The following is a 17,325-nucleotide window of genomic DNA, read 5'->3' as shown; positions in this document are numbered from 1 at the left end:
TTAGTGCTTCAAGAGTATTTAGACAGATAATAATATAAACTATTTTAAACTATCTATAAACTGAACTATTAAACTATAAACTAACATTTTACTATGTTGCTAAAAGCAGCAGTCATAGAGACCACATTCTTGCCACAACTCAGAGAGTTAGGAAGTAACTCAAAAGTTTTATCCACAATTCAATGTTAAGTAACTTAAGTTGAGGAAATCAAAACTACATTTAGACACTATGTAGAAATTAGTAATTTAGTACATTATATGCTGAAAGTCATGAGATACATGCAGAACTATGCTGAGAAAAAGCAATTGCTTTAAAAGCTTTTGTGTTAAACAGGAAAAGAGAAAATTAAATAAAATGAGCCTCTAACCAAGAAGTTAGGAAAATGTAATTTAAGGACAGGAGGAAAAAGGACTAGAAAGAATAAAAGTGAACAAGGAGCAAGTCAATAACATGATACAATAAAATGATGCCTTAAAGTAAGGCTTAGCTTTTCTTAGAGTTTATAAGTTCTCTCTACACCCAACACGGAATTCAGACTGACTCTTTGCAGATAAAAAGTTGCACACACGCTCTTCCAACTGAGCCAGCCAGGGGCCCTCCAGGGTTAGTAGTTTTTTGAAAAAAACTGGTAACATAAATGTAACTCTGCGGTGACCAACCAAGCACAAAGGCTGGAATAAGGAAATAAGGAGAAAGGAAAATAGGAGAAAGAAGATGGAACCTACATCCTACATCAGGTGTAGGACTGATAAAAATGTAAAACACTCAAGCTAAGTTGGAAAATTTTAGTAAAAGGAAGTAGATCTTATCAGATATTAAAACATCGCTAACACAAATAATGACTTAAATGCTGGCAAATTTTTAGTGAAAGGAAGTGAACTTTATCAGACATTAAAATATTACAAACATAAATAGACAAATCAGTGGAAGATGATAGGAAATTGAAGATATAAACCCAAAGATATGTAAGGATCATTCGACAAGTCAGTTTGGGTCAATGAGTCATCATTTTAGGGAAAAAAATGCCATTATATTTATTCTATTCACTGTATCTAGAAATAAGCTCATAGCTCACATGAGGTTTAATGTGTAAAGGATAGGTGTTCTAAGAGCCCGAGAATACATCTGGAGGGAAGTGTCCCTGAGCCAGTACCAAGGCAGACACTGCACCACAGAAGACTGACAGATTTCACTCTTAAAAACAAAACAAGTAAATTTACCATAAATAAGATTAAGATACAGATAAAAATATTTTCACATTATGAGGTCACTCATGGTGTGTGGTAGCATTATGTTCAAATGAATTTTGGTGGTTAGGTGTTACAAAGACTAGTTTGGTTAGTCTTAATAGAAAGGCTTCATGTTGCCTTCTGGGCATACTCTCAGTGTTCGGTAGGAGTGGTTTCTGCCTCTGCTTGTGAGAGATTACAAAAATCTGTTTTAATTGTGGAAAGAAATTTTAAAAGATAATTCACCTCAACACAGAAAATATATGTTTAATTTTGTTTAAGAAATCCCAGAATAGACACATGAAAAAATGCTTCACATCACTAGCCATCATCATCACCACAATGAGATACCACCTTATACCAGTCAGAATGGCTAAAATTAACAAGACATGGAACAACAAATGTTGGAGAGGTTGTGGAGAACGGGGAACCCTCTTACACTGTTGGTGGGAATGCAAGCTGGTACAGCCACTTTGGAAAATGATACAGAGTTTCCTTAAGACATTAAAAATAGAGCTACCATAAGACCCAGCAATTGCACTACTAGGTATTTACCCCAAAGATATAGATGTATTGAAAGGAAGGGGCATTTGTACCCCATTGTTCATAGCAGCAATGTCCACAATAGCCAAACTCTGGAAGGAGATGAGATGTCCTTCAACAGATAGAGAATATGTGGCTCATACGTACAATGGAATATTACTCAACCATCACAAAGGACTAATACCCATCATTTGCATCGACATGAATGGAACTGGAGGGTATTATGGCAAGTGAAATAAGTCAGTCACAGAAAGACAATTATCCTATGGTTTCACTCATATGTAGAACACAAGGAGTAGTGTGGAGGACCATAGGGGAGGGGAGGGAAAACCGAATGGGAAGAAATCAGAGAGGGGGATAAACACCAGAGACTCTGGATTCTGGGAAACAGACTGAGGGCTACAGAGGCGAGGGGATGATCAGGTGATGGGAACTGAGGAGAGCACATGATGTGATGAGCACTGGGTGTTGTGTGTAACCGATTAATCACTGAACACATAATATACTGTATGTTAGCTAATTCAACATTAAAAAAAAAAAAAAAGAAATCCCAGGCAGTATATTACTTCAAAGCATAGTTCCTGAATTAAAATATTCACAATTGACTGTATTAAAAAAGTACTTTTTTTTTTTTTTTTTAACCTCAAACACCTATTTACAGAGCTGATTCAAACCCATGTAGGTCAAGTGCGGGATCTGCTAAACTTAGTGAATCATCAGAGCTCTTCTTCTGTTACTCTCATGTGGCAAATATTCAGTACAGAGCAGTAATTTGACATCATATGACTTCCATGATGAAGTCTTATTAAAAGGAAGTAAAATAACACACATAAATATGCATGAATTCCTGTGACTGTGTATGCCATGCAGCTTCACAGATGACAGTTTCAAGAGGGAGGACTATGAATCCGGAGCTTTTATTTAAGTTTATTTATTGTATCAGAACCATAGGAGGAAATGGATGTTGTTTTTTTGGTTTTTTAGTTTACCATACTGACAAAGAACTATGTATGCAAATGTAGAAATGATCCGAAATAGATTTTTCATTTATTCAGTGACGGTTGTGTTCTTGCTGTGGGCCGTGCAGCATTGGACTTTATCCTAAAGTCAGTGGGAAGCTGTTAAAGGTAGAGTGGGATGTGAGTGGAGTTGAGTGTTGAAGGGCCATGTGCACTGTGGTCTGGAGTTGAGTGTTGAAGGGCCATGTGCACTGCGGTCTGGAGGACGGATCAGGGTGATAAGTTGGACAGGAAGCAGGGGGATGAGTGTTTTGGTGAAGGGACAGGTGGCAGATGCCATCTGCAAGGAGGAATGGCAGTGGACTGGAGAGGGGTGGACAGGACCGAGGGGGCTCTGGGAGGTACAATTGACAGAATTTGGTATGCAGGAGTGGACAAGAGGGATGGTCAGGACAATCTGAGACTTTCAATTTGAGAAAGTAAGTGTGGAAGGCGAGGATTGGACTCCTCTCCTCTCTCATCCCATTGTCCCCATCGGCAATCCCCGTGTCATTTGATCATGCTCCTGGGCTATGGAAAATTCTACAGCCATGACACGAAAGCACCCTCCTGAGCTTGTTTATACAGTAGTGTCCCACTTTAAGATTTGGGTGGAGATAATGCACTCTTTCCATCTTGTATTTCTCCCATCTCTCGGGAGTGTCTCACCAAATACTACTCTCACTTCCTGCTGCCACGCTTCTTGTCTGGGACCTTTTTCTCTGCTGGGTCTGAGAGCTCACTGGGCTTTTTCCTTTGGGCTTCTTTTCAAAGGGCTAGTTCTGCATGTTCCCACCTGGAGCTGGGACTGAGAGGGGAGGGTGAAGACCCCCTACTTCTCCTAGAAGGCAGTGGCTTGTGCACAAAATAGTAGACTCCTCTCTTCCCTCCCCCATGCAAGCATTCCTACCTCCTTCCTGGGGTCCTCAAACACTGTACCCCAGTAGCTCCTTGTACCCCAGTAGCTCCTTTCCTGCACTTATTCATGTCCAAGTTCAAGTTAGGCTTTCCTGGACAACCCGATTGAGGTCTGCCCTAAATTCCTTTTGGAGGATTCTTGCTCTTCTCTCTGGCCTCTGCTCTGTATTTGGGCTTACTCATCACTGCCTGCTGTGGAGGAGAGAGCTGGAGGAGGGAAAGGAGACACAGAGGCACGGAGCCAGGGTAGCAAGCAGCTTTCATCAGAGGGGATCAGAGTTCATATATTGAAGGTGTAATTGGAGGGCTGTTACCCTCTGTCCCTGCCCCAGGTCTTGGCAGATTTCTGTCCTGGAGGGAAAGGCATTTGAACTCTTTCTCTTGTACACTTGGGTTTAATACATATCATGACAATGGCCCAGAAGCCACTTTTCAAATTGTGACTCTTGTTGGGACTCCTCTCATCCCTGCCTTCTGTTTCTGGGAAGGGTTTCTTAGATTCTTTGATTATTGCTGCATCGTGGAGGATAATCATTTGAAAAAATTAGTCCTAATTTAAAAAATCTAGAAATAATTTAGAAGTTGCATTGACATCCCCATCTCACTAGGCTGGACCACCCTTAGGTGAAATTTGGCACACAGGTGTGTTTGTTTAGCACACTTCATGTGAGTTTTTTTCAAAACTGTGCATTTAAATATCAGGAGATTTCACAATCATCTGTAGTTTTCGGATTTCTCTAGAGGAATATGAAGATGTGGCTTTACTGATGGCTTTCTCTCCTGGCAGCAAACTGCTGGAGTGCAATAGATACTTTATTTTTATTTTTTAAAGAGTTTATTTGTCATAGAGAGGGGGAGAAAGAAAGAGCACAAGCAGGGGGAGTGGCAGACAGAGTGAGAAGCAAACTCCCTGACGAACAGGGAGCCTGCCCTCGGACTCTATCCCAGAACACTGATCAGATGCAATCATGACCTGATTCGAAGGCAGATGCTTAACTGATTGAGCCACCCAGGCGTCCCCAGAATAGACCCTTTAGATGAACCCTATCCTCCCTCTGTACAGCTTTGGGCAGACCAGGGTTCTTTGCTGAACTGACCCACTGGTCTGAACCATAGAATGTGCTCATAATCCCTCCCTCACAGGTTTTTAGTGTGGATTATGTATGCAATGTCTGCTATGAAGTAGACAAATGGGAAATGTGGGTTCCTTTCTCCCAGAGAGTGAGTTTATGGGCTTCAGAAGAGATGGTGTGTTTTGGGAATGTGTTTTGGGATATTGGAGGAGGTATATGGAATTTATTGGGATCATACATGTATCTTGTGTGCACACCAGGCAGAAACCTGGCAGAGAGGAGTCATTCTAGACTCTTCTCTCTCTCACCCCACATCCAGTCCATCAATAAATCATGTCAGCTCTACTTTCAGAACGTACCTGGAATTCAACCTCCCCCATCACCCTCCTTGACCAAGGCTGCTGCTGTCATATCTCCCTGAGTTACAGCAGTTGTCTCCCAACTTGGTTTCCTGCTCCTGCCCTTGAGCCCTGCAACCTGTGTTCCGCACGACCACCAGCTTGCCACGGGCAGAGCCTCTTCTAGAACCTTCCAGTGGGTCCCCATGTCATTGGGGGAAAAGCTACCACTTTCGCCAAGTCCCCCAGCTGTCCTCGTGGTTTGGGTTCCCTTGACCTTTTGGGCCTCATTTCCTGCCACCTTCCCCGGAGCTGTCCTCTCTGTCTCTTCTCTCTGGGTTCCTTATCACATCTGAGCATTTCTACTAATACACTGTATGTTTTACCTATTTTTCTTAGGATTATCACTGCCCCCATTTGCATGGAAGCTTTGGACAGGCGTTCTGACGGTGTGATCACTGCCCCCCATGTCACCAACAGCACCTGGCACATATGGGGTGCCCCATACGTTTGTTGATGACAGAATCAAAGTTAATGAAAGCCTATCACCAAGTTGGACCTAATGTGGCATTCTCTTTTCCAAAGTGAAGCTATGAGGTCATGTAGCAAATGAACGTTTGCTATTTTTAGAGGGGCATTTAACTCCTGGGATAGAACTAAAAGCAATAAAGGGAAAATTGCAGGTCCTTTCATATTTTTATTTGATTAAGTATAAGAGCCACGTAGGAGCACTGCTAGTTATCCCCTGGTGCTGTGGAGGGGATAATTTGGCAGTGTTTGCTCACTTAGAACACGCATTCATTAGAGTGCCCTGGGAGCTCCTGCAACTTTTTTTTTTTTTTTTTAAAGTACGTCAAAGCAAATTAGTGGATACATTTCAACATTGGAAGTACAGGTTGGATTTCAGGAGAGTGAAATAGATCCTTTTAGAAATGCTAAAATAATTAAATGTTTCACCCATTATTAAGATGCTTTATGATTTTTTTTCCCTCTAGAGAACCTTTTCTTTATATATCTAGTGAATGTATTTATTATATCCGTACTGTGTGCCAGGTGTTTTCCAAGCTATAAAGTGAAGTATTAAGACACAGTTTGCACTTGAATGAGTTGCATTTTAGTGAGATACTGTAGGTTCGTAAGCAGGTGCAAGGGAACAGTGAAAGAGATCCAGCTTTAAGTCATCGGGGTCTTAGAAGATGCCAGATGCTGTTCTCAGAGTAGGGTCAGAGCACCTGCCTTTAGTTAATCAGCTGGGAGGTAGGGTCTGCGTTCCTGCTTAGTGAGTAAGGTGAGATGCAGAGAGCTTCAGTAAGCAGGGGGCGAAACCAAATATGAACAAGGTCCTTTGACTGGAAGGTCATTTCTCTTTCCACTCAAACATGGCTGAGGCGGCAGCATGGTTCATGAGGAGGGAAGGGTCGTATCTGTGTGAGAGACCTCAGAGAAAGCTGAATGGAGGGAAGGGCTTTCGAAGGAGCTCCACGGTCAGGCAATGAACAGAACAGAGGTGGTGAGGGACTGAGGGAGGCTGTGGAGTTGCCAGCATATTCTGCAGGATAGGGGAAAGACCTGAGAACTTGGGGAACTGTACAGTATTTCCCCATTTTGGAGACCCTTTCAAACTTATGAGAGCAGAATTTACAGAGAATGTAGGCATCGTGTGTCCGAGATGTATATATTACTCTGTCCCTTGTTTAGGATACTTTTTACTTGGAAATTGCTTTAGCTTTAGAAATGAGTGAGCTTGGGTTGGGAGTCATCTGATAGCTTAGCTGTGGGCAGAGGAAAGAAAAAACAATGGGTCTTCACTTTAGAAGAGCTCCTATGGTATAGTGGAAAGACCACTCTGGGCTTTGGACACAGCTCAGCCTGAGCACTGATTCCCTCTCTCAGTCAGTCTCTGTGGTATGTTTCATCCTCCCTAGAGTGACAGTGATGATACTATGTTCTCCAGAATATAAGGCAGCCAACGAGAAGATTCATTCTCAATTTTTTTCCCTATATATATATTTTTTATTTTTGAGAGAGAGAGAGAGAGAAAGCACATGAGTGGGGGAGGGAGGTGGTAGAGAGAGAGGGAGAGAGAGAATTTTAAGTCCATGAGAATGATGACACTGAGATTACCACCTGAGTCGAAATCAAGAGTCAGACACTTAACTGACTGAGCCACGCAGGCACTCCTCCCTATATATTTATGAACTTAAAAGGTTGTAGTTAAATGAGTTGAATATCAACTTATGATATTAATGTACTAATTTAGTAACCAATTATAAGTCTTCTTTAAATATTTATTTGAGAGAGAGGGAGAGCATGAGAAGGGGGAGGGTCAGAGCGAGAAGCAGACTCTCCCTGCTGAGCAGGGAGTCTGATGCAAGACTCCATCCTGGGACTCCAGGATCATGACATGAGCTGGAGGCAGTTGCTTAACCAACTGAGCCACCCAGGCACCGTAAAAGTCTTTTATGTAAAAACCTATCTTACCTTGGAGAACCAGCTTTTTTTATTCTTACATTCACTGGAATAATTTTTTAGCCTATCATGTGCATGTTTGACCTCAGTGTGTGTGTTCCTAGTGGAGCCACTTTTTGACTGACTTGGTTTCCTAGAGCATTTCAACATTCTGTTAAGGTTGTTTGAGATAAAGCACCCTGAAAATTTTATTCCAAGCAGCAAGAATCCATTAGGATAGTTTTTTTTTTTTTCATTCATCCTGTTTGAGATGGTTTGTAATTTCCACCCACAGAATTATTTTTCTTAAAGATTTTCTTTATTTATTTGAGAGAGAGAGAGAGAACATGAGTGGTATGGGAGGGGCAGAGGCAGAGGGAGAGGGAGAGGGAGAAGCAGACTCCCTACCAAGCAGGGAGCCCAGCTTGGAGCTCCTGGGATCGTGGGTCCTGGGATCGTGACTGAGCCAGAGGCAGATGCTCAACTGTCTGAGCCACCCAGTTGCTCCCACCCACAGAATTATTTTAAGTGAACATTATCCCAGGGTCCAACATTTGCAACCATGTGTTCACAGGTGCTCTCTCTGGCCTACAAAACTTATATTGGTTGGTATTGGGTAGGGTTGGGATATTTACCCCAAATTGTACTCTTTTGTCTTCATTTAATAACTGAGAGCTCTGTAATATGAAATCCTGTGTAAGCAACCAATTACAAGGCCTTTATTCTTGGAAGAATAATTTTGTTGAACAAAATCTCCTTTTCAGGTCAGGCAGAAAGAGCATTCTATAAGAACTCAGATGCTGGTGAGAATACATGGTGTTTGACAGGACCGTGACAACAAAGTGTCCCCGGAGGGCACATGGATTGTTCTCCGTGAAGCGTTTGCTCACTTACAGTCTGGATTTCAGATTTCAGATTATGTGATTTCTATCTTCACGTTTAATAGTAATACTTTGGTATCAGTTAAAAGTCATTGAATTTGGAATTTGATTAGCAACCGAGATGATACTGCTTTCCACTGTAAAATGTAGAGAATGGGCACACCTAGTTTTCATGGGCTTATTATGCTAATTTCATTTGATTAAATATGTTAGGTATAACATATTTATGTTATGCATAGAAAGGTGGTGGAGGAGGGTATTGAACTCCAGGAGCCCACAGAATCCTCAGTGAAATCGGAACAGTTATGGTCACAATCTCAGTAAAGTATGTACTAGATTTAGTATCATGAGCATTCTTCATGCTGATGGTTTGGTGTTGAAGAATTTGTAGTCTTTAGGGTCAGAGTCAGTTTTAAGAGTCTTTCTGAAAATACATTTTTTTCCTGATAATAAAAGTGATAAATACCCATAACAATTAGTCCAGTATAGCTTCCAATTATAATTGGAGAGTCAGTTTGGCATAGAATAAGATCAAATATGCCAGTAAGAGATATTAACAGGCAAAAAAGCCCGAGAGTTTTACATTTTGAAGGTCCATTTTGATGTGGTTGCAGTAATGGATCTGGCACATATGGTAGACATTGAAAAAATCATAAATCATGGTGCCCTTTGCTTATGTAGATCAATTCACCAAGGGATGGGAAGAAGGATAATGATTATACATATACCTGGAGTTCCTTTGTTTGTTTGTTTGTTTTTACTATCTAGGAAACCCTAATCCAGTGGAAAAGCTTGAAGATAGTAAGAAGTCCATTATGTGTTGGTGTTGAGAGAATGGTGCTGAAATAAAGTTGGGGAAAAAGACTGAGATATGATTAAAATGCTAATCATGATTAATAAAGGAAATGCTAATCATGATTAATAAGCTGTTCTGAAGTTGAGAATTTTGAAATTGAGAAGCCCAGTTGATTGCTTGGGACTGTGTGGGGGCTCAGTATTAGATGGAAGATGATAACGTAGGGCCTGTCGGCAGTCCCCATAATTGCAAGGGACCCAAGGTATTGGCATCTGAGACCTGATGTTTTAGTGTGTCATAGCAGGGTCACCTCTTTGTTGTGCCCCTGGAAGGTTATTGTCATTGCTTGAGAATATTGTTAATTATTTTATGCAGAGAAGAAGCTGGCTTTGCATTTCCCAGTCCCAGGTAAGTATCTTGAGTTAGATCTAGCAGAGTGCTTTATCTTTGGTGGACCTTCATTCATTAATGGAAATCCCTTTTTGGTACAAAATGTTACTTAAGTGTCTGAGGGTTTTTATTACCTGGACTTAACACTGCTGAAAACTCATGACGTTTAAGCTGTTCATTTCCCTAGGAAGCACCTCCTCCAGAGTACTTCCTGGATGATGTCAAGATGCTTCTTTGATGGCAGTAAGCAGTCACAACAGGTCATGCTTGTGTCCCACCTGCTGTAGGAAGCACAGGCACCCAGAGCTGTTTCCTAGTATACGCAGTGGTCCGAAGCTCAGGGAGGGGTGTGGAGCCCAGCAGAGAGGCTGGTGTGCCTTCAGCTCCTTGATTTATTTACTCTCTCTTAAGGGAGCCATCAACTGTACAGTTGGTAGAGGATCCCAGATTTTAACCAGTTACTATGTCGATTATGCCCTTCATTCACACCCTGCAGATTCGGAATAGTTGCGGATTATGTGTGTGGTACACAGTGGCATTTATGTGTGTTTATGTAACTAATGGTATTTGGGTCACTATTACTTGGGCCCAGAGTGCATTGTTATAGGGAAAAGAATGCAGACTTTGATGTCAGGAGGACCCGGTTTATCGTCTAGATTCTGCTGAATAAGTCATCTAATTTTGCTAAGCGTCCATTTCCCCATCTGCAAATTGATGACAAAGGCACATATTTTGGCCGAGATTAAAGAGCTATGGTAGAGAGGTTAGCACAGGAGTAGGAGAGGGTAAGTGGGAAGTACATAATAACTGAGGGTTGTGATCATAAGAAGCAAAGTCGTGGTCTCGACTCTGACGCATTAGCAGGTAGACTGTGTACAGATTGATCTTCCTGGTTGGGGTCACGTGCTTTCATCTTATATGCTGCTTTGGTTTTAGTTCACCCCTGTCAGCGTGGACCTTGCCTTTACACAAATGCCATAAATGTAAGAGAAAGATCAGTCTATGTTGCTTAGAGCTGACTCACAAGCAATTAGCACCTTCATATCTTGATTTGATGTGAGTTACTATCTAGAGTGGTTTCAAAATTCAGCAGATGCTGTTGGTTTGAGATACTCCATGATTGGTACCTCAAGATAGAAGTCTGAAGGAATCAACTGTCACTTCACATTGTGCTGTTACAAGATGCCACATTTCAGATACCATGGGGTTTTATTGTAAAGTATGTTTTGCCCAGAGAACACCCTTTCAGAAACTTCTGGTGACTGGAGGGGTGGGCACATGACACAAGAACGCAGATGCTGGGTGATGGGTAGATGAAGATCGCTTACACAGCTATCTCTAATTCTATGTGTGCTGGAGAAAGTCCACAATAAGAGATTTCCACATTTATAACATTCTTGGATGTTTGCCTTCCTGTGGAAATATTCCAAAGTCATAGACCTGTTTTGGTGCCATGTCTGATTTCCTGGAGCCATCTTTGAGGTGTCATTTAATGTGTCACCTCATTATTTGTAGGAGGGGATATAAACTCATTTCCAGAGAAATGTGAGATGGTTGTCTAAGTGCAAAGAGCCTCAGAGAACAGTCTCTCAGGAGAGCTGCAGTGTCTCTGTCCTTTGCTTTAAGGATTATGTAAGCGAGTTCCTCGGTGTAGTCGGAGTCCATGGTTAGGCTTGCATTTATATTTCATTTTCCCATTAGAAGCAATCAGTGTTGAAGCCTTATTGAGATTTAAGCTTTGCGCAGTGGCAGTATCGTAGCCAATGAGGTTTATCCGAGGCGCGATTATTGCTAATTGAAGCCTTATTGAGATTTAGAAATTCTGCCATGTGTGGCACTCAAATGATGAAGGATGTTCAAAACTAGTCCCGGCTGCATTTAAACAGCCTGTGAGAGTAGACAGGAAAATTCCACCAGCGTAGCGGACTCCAGGGCTCTTTAGTAGATCCATGTATTAGAAGCTTACACTGAATTCGAGCCTGGGGTATGTCAAATAACAATGAATCTGGTATAAAGTGCTTTCGACTCATTTTCTTCAAGGATCCTAATGTGAAAAGAATGTTTTTTTTTCAGCCAGATGTGTGTCTGTAGGACCTGGTACTACAGATGACCTCAGGGCTTGCTGAAGTGTGTCTTCTTACTTTGTAGGAGCCCCATGAGTGCCCTGCCATAGTTAACAGGGTTTATGCTTCTCTCCTCCCTTCCAGCTGAAAGCTCATTACCTCCTTACAGAGCCTATCCGTTGTCTTGCTTGCTGGAAAATGGTTAGTTTACTCTTTCCCAAAGAGTCGTGGAGTAGAGCCTGGAACTTGGCATCAGACAGACTTGAGTTTAAGTGTCTGGTGCTGCCTCCGGATGTGACACACGACCTCACAAATTCTCAGAGTCCCCATCATCAAATGGGAATAATAGCAGCATCTACCCAGAGCACTGAGGTAGCTCCTCATTTAAATGACACCCAATAAATAATTGTGTGAATTATCGTTACTAATATAATTTTGAATCATTGACTCAGTCCAGGTGTTTGAACATGCAGCTTGCTGCTTCCCAAAGTCAGAAACTACCATCCCTTTTGGTTGTCATGGAGAATTCAAAGGTAAGTATTTTGTAATTCTTACCTAGAAGGGAGAGGAAATTTCAGTTTGAAACCTGAAACACGTGGGGGAAATGTGGACCCCGAGGCTATTTAGCCAGAATACACACATGCCCTTGCATGCTGGATTCAAGCCCAGATCTTACATAACATCCGTTTTATTTAGGTAGAAGACATGAGGACATGGCTCCATCTGCTCATGTCTCTGCTGAGACAGCAAGGGGATCAGGCCATGTGCCCAAGAGAGGACAGAGGGAAAATTTCCAGGAAGCCTACTCCCTGTGAGCACCGATCTCTCCGGTCTCTCATCATAAACCCGGCTTTTCAAATTCCTAGGAGGTCCTTTCTCTTTTTCACCACTTGGCGTGATTCCTGGTTAAATGCCAAGAATTACGCACCAGAGAAGGAATAGCATCTTCCTAGGGGGTGCTCTAAATTTTGGCAGAATAACGGCCTCGGGAGGAGGGTCTTTCATGGAAGGCAGTGTCTGAAAGGAAGGTGCTAGGCATTAGTAAATGACTCATTTGGCTGCATCAACACTTCATGAGGATAGCTCTGTCTAATGAGGAGGTGTAGAAGCAATGACATTCATGGAAGAGTGGCCCAATTTCTACTATAGTATTTTACTGCGAGAGCTCCTTGGAGATACAGCTGTTCTTTTGTAGGCAGGAAATGTAAAAGATGAGTCTGGAATATCTTATTATCCCTTAAACAAGGAAACTATCAAAGACCAACTGGGGTCACTTAAAAAGGATAGAGATGCCAACTGGAAAGTGTTCCCAGTGGCCTAAGACATCACAATAAGAGCATTGAAAGGATAAGGACTACAGTGGGTTGAAACCCATCAAATACATAAAAATGAATGGGTTCTTAATGATGCTAAAAGTGTTGAAAAAGATGTGCACATATGTAGATAAACTGTTTGTAACCAAGTCATTTTTCATGGATCCAGGCAGATGAAGATCAAATCCTAAACTCAAAACAGTGGCTGTTCCATTCATTGCTCTCTGTGTCATTACAGAGCAGGATTCAGTGAGCTAAGGGTGTTACTATGGTGATGGTGGAGGGCAAGTTCTTTGGGGACAACGTTCAAGGGTCTTGAACTCAAAGAAGACCTCATAACTTAGTGGCTCCTGGGCTCTCCTTACTGGGGTTTCCATGATCCTGGAACATGGCCTTCAAAGCATTGTCCCTTTGTATTGAGGTTTTGTTCAGTGTTGTTTCTCTGAGACTGCAATCTTCCCAGAAATCAGGGTCTTTGGTTTATTCTCTTTATTCTCTTTATTTCTATTGTCTACCACAGTGGTTGGCACACCACAACACTTAAATGTGAGTTGAATGAGTAAGTACTTCTTAGAATATGTCTATCCTATTCATCCTCAAACTGAATGCAAGAAGCTTCATATGACTATCTATGTATGTATTTTCCCTGAAAGTTCTTTACTGATTTTTTTTTTTTCTTATTAGGAGTATGTCCTGATATTATTTTACTATTTAAAGGTGTATAACTTGTGCTCAATTACTGAGCATAAAAAAAGATTTACTTGTTTATTTGAGAAAGAGAGAGAGAGCAAGAGGGAGCAAGAGGGAGCATGTGCATAAGCAGGAAGGGCAGAGGAAGAGGGAGAGAAAAATCTCAAGCAGACTCCACACTGATTGTGGAATCTGAAGTGGGACTCCGTCTCATGACCCTGAGATCATGACCTGAGCTGAAACCAAGGATTGGATGCTTCACTGACTATATCACTCAGGCCACCCCTGTTACTGAAACTTTTTAAGAAATCCACCATTTATTTAATACCTACCTTTGCTAGGCTCTTCACTGGGTACTTTGTAAAGCTCATTTTATTTGACCCTCACAAGATTCTTGAAATCTAGATTTCATAGATGGGAAATTAAATCTCAAGCAAGCTAAGTAAATTGTAAAAGACATTCAGCTGGGAGGTGGTGGAGCTCCAGTCTGTGGCACTCCAAAGTCTATATTCCTTTTTTACTACAAGAGATACAGAAATGTAATCTTGCGCTGATGGATGTTTTGAGTGAGGGGAACTCTGAGGAATGTAATCCTGGAGAATAAATAAAGAGGACAGCAGTGAGACTTTAGACTTGACATTTTATTAGAAGAATTCTCTATTCCCTTTAGTAATAAACTAGGAGATTGCCCGTGCATTGTCTACTATTATGTATGAAGAACCATTCGAAGCTAGATTTCCCCTTAGAGTTCTAATGAAGATAAAGAGAATTTGAATCTGTGGCCCAAACTGCGCTTGCATGTGCGATGGTCCTATGCATTTTAAAATCAGACTGTGAATAGAGCCTTTCAGACTGACTGCGTTAAATCTTTACTTGACTCTGGCCCTGTGTGTCTTTCACCATGCCCCTTTCAGCTAAAGCTTTGCCATATGTCAATTCCTGGGGTCACTCTCAAACTGATGCCTGATTAACAGTTTAAGAAATACATGTGAGTGTGAGTGACTTAGAGCCTGAAGCAGTGGAACTAGAAGGAGATGCAGCATAGGAAACTGTATGGAGGAGCAAGGCACTCATTCACACGGTCTGTGCCTGTCTCTGTATCATCAGCTCTCTAGCTCTCTATGTATCTATCTGATCATCTGTCTCTAGCTATCATTTTTCTGTGTCATTGGTTCTCAAACTTTTTGATCTCAGGTCCATTTTAAACTCTTTTTTTTTATGTGTTACTTTTTAAATTTAAATATAATTTTTATGTGAGTGTAGTTGACACCCAAAATTACATTAAAGTATACAACATAGTAATCCGCGTCTCTCTACACTGTGCTATGCTCAACACAAGTGCAGCTACCAATTGTCACCCTACAACACTGTTACGATACTGTTGACTATATTCTCCATGCTGCACCTTTTATTATGATTTATTCATTTCAAAACCAGAAGCCTATCTCCCACTATGCTTCACGCATTTGGCTCATCTCCTCATCTCCCTTCCCTCTGGAAGTTTGTTCTTTGTATTTATAAGTCTGATTCTGCTTTGTATATACATATGTACATATGTATATATGTATATACATATGTATATGTATGCTTTGTATGTATGTATGTGTATATGTGTATATGTATATGTATATACAAAGCAGAATCAGACTTGATTCTTTTTATATACAGACTTGTATAGATATATATACATCATATTTTTCTTATCCATTGTCTTATCTGTGGACATTTATGTCACTTATCTATCTTGGCTATTGTAAATAATGCTGCAATAAATACAGGGATACACATATCTTTTTGAATTATTGTTTTCATTTTCTTTGGATAAATATCCAGTAGTGGAATTTCTTGATCATATGGTAATTCTATTATTTTATTTTTTTTTTTTGAGGAACCTCCATATTATTTTCCACAGTGGCTGCACCAATTTATATTCCCACCAACAGTGCACAAGGGTTCTTTTTTTTCCATGTCCTTGCCAACCCTTGTCATTTCTTGTCTTTCTGATTTTAGCCATCCTAACAGGTATAATGTGATATCTCCTTGTGATTTTGATTTGCATTTCTCTGATGATTCGTGAGTTGAACATCTTTTCATGTGTCTGTTGGCCGTTTGTATGTCTTCTTTGGACATATGTCTATTCAGGTCCTCTGCCCATTTTTTCATCAGATTTTTTTTGGTGTTGAGTTGTATAAGTTCTTCATATATTTTGAATATGTATTTTGGATAACTCATTATTGGATATATCGTTTGAAAATATCTTCTTCCATTCAATAGGTTGTCTTTTTGTTTTGTTGATGGTTTCCTTCACTGTGTAGAAGCATTTTAATTTGATGTAGTCCCAGAAGTTTATTTTTGCTTTTGTTTCCCTTGCCTGAGGAGACATATTGAGAAAAATGTTACTGCAGCTGATGTCAGAGAAATTACTGCTGTGCTTTTTTCCAGGATTTTTACGGTTTTGGGTCTCAAATTTAGGTCTTTAACCCATTTGGAGTTTATTTTTGTGTATGACATTTAAACTCTTAAAAAAACAATGGATAACCCCAAAGACTTATGGTTTACTTGGATTATATTCATTGATATTTCCCATGTTAGAAATTAAGACAGAAAAATTTAAAACATAAAAATATATAGGCACATGTTCCATTAGCTGTCAGAATAAAGGTGTCCTCATATCCTGGAGTTTCTGGAAAACTCCACTATACCCACATGAGAGAATAGGAGTGAAAATATTTTTGACACCATGGACCCATTGAAAGGTTTTGGTGATTCATTAGGGGGGCTGGGCCATATTTTGATATTGGCTTTTATTTCTCTCTTTCTCTCTTGAATCCATTCTAGTCAGGCTTTCTACCTGGTCATGCCATTTAAATTGCTTTTGTCAAGGCCATTATTTGGTTCAGTAGTCAGGTCTCAGCCATCACTTTACTTGACCTCTCAGAACCACTAACACTTGATTATTTACTTATCCTTGAAATATTTTCCTCATCTGGCTATCAGACTCACTTTCTCTTTTCTTGATTCCCCCTTACCTCCTTGGCCACTTAATGTTAGAGCTCCCCATAGGTCATTCTTTCAATTTCTTGGTCTTTTGTTTTGTTTTGTTTTTTTAACCTATGTTATTCACTTGGTGTGAACATCACGCAGTCTCCTGTTTTTAAATACCATTCTGTGCAGATACTCCCAACGCACCTTTCTAGGCTTGACTGCTCTCCTGAACTCCAGAGCTGTATTTCCAGCTGTTTGCATCTCTCCTGGGGTGTCTAATAGCATCTCATATTCAGTATGTGTGAAACTGAGCCTCCCGAGCTCTCTCTTCTGCAAAACTTCTTCTATAGTCTTCCTCTTCATAGCAAATACCCTTCTTTCAAGTTGCTCAGTCCAAAAACCTGTCGTCATTATGGACTAATTTTTCATACTTCTTATCCAGTCCAGTAAGTGGTCTAATGTGGCACAAATTTTAAAATAGATCCAGAATCCTACTGCTTTTCACCAGCTCATCTGCTACCATCACTGTAATATCTTGCCCGGGTTACTGTGAGCCTTCCTTCAGACTGTCCCTGGTCCCCCCACTTGCTCCACGATATTCTTCTCTTCACACGGTGAACTGGTTATTGTTGTTGTTAAAAGGTGAGTCAGATCATGAT

The 17,325-nt window shown here is 40.8% G+C and overlaps 1 protein-coding gene and 1 pseudogene across 2 annotated transcripts in view; both read left to right on the top strand.

Moving 5' to 3' along the window:
* LOC101675761 (amphiphysin) overlaps positions 1-17,325 on the top strand; it is a 254,072-nt gene that overhangs the window by 34,702 nt on the left and 202,045 nt on the right. The window lies entirely within an intron of this gene.
* On the top strand, positions 11,350-11,479 carry LOC123387154 (annotated as a pseudogene).

This window comes from Mustela putorius, unplaced genomic scaffold (genome assembly GCF_011764305.1).
Source record: "Mustela putorius furo isolate JIRA1106 unplaced genomic scaffold, ASM1176430v1.1 tig00003845_pilon_pilon_pilon, whole genome shotgun sequence".
In the NCBI taxonomy this organism is placed as follows: domain Eukaryota; kingdom Metazoa; phylum Chordata; class Mammalia; order Carnivora; family Mustelidae; genus Mustela; species Mustela putorius.
Note: the sequence above shows the minus strand (reverse complement) of the source record. Positions and strands in the feature narration are given on the sequence as shown.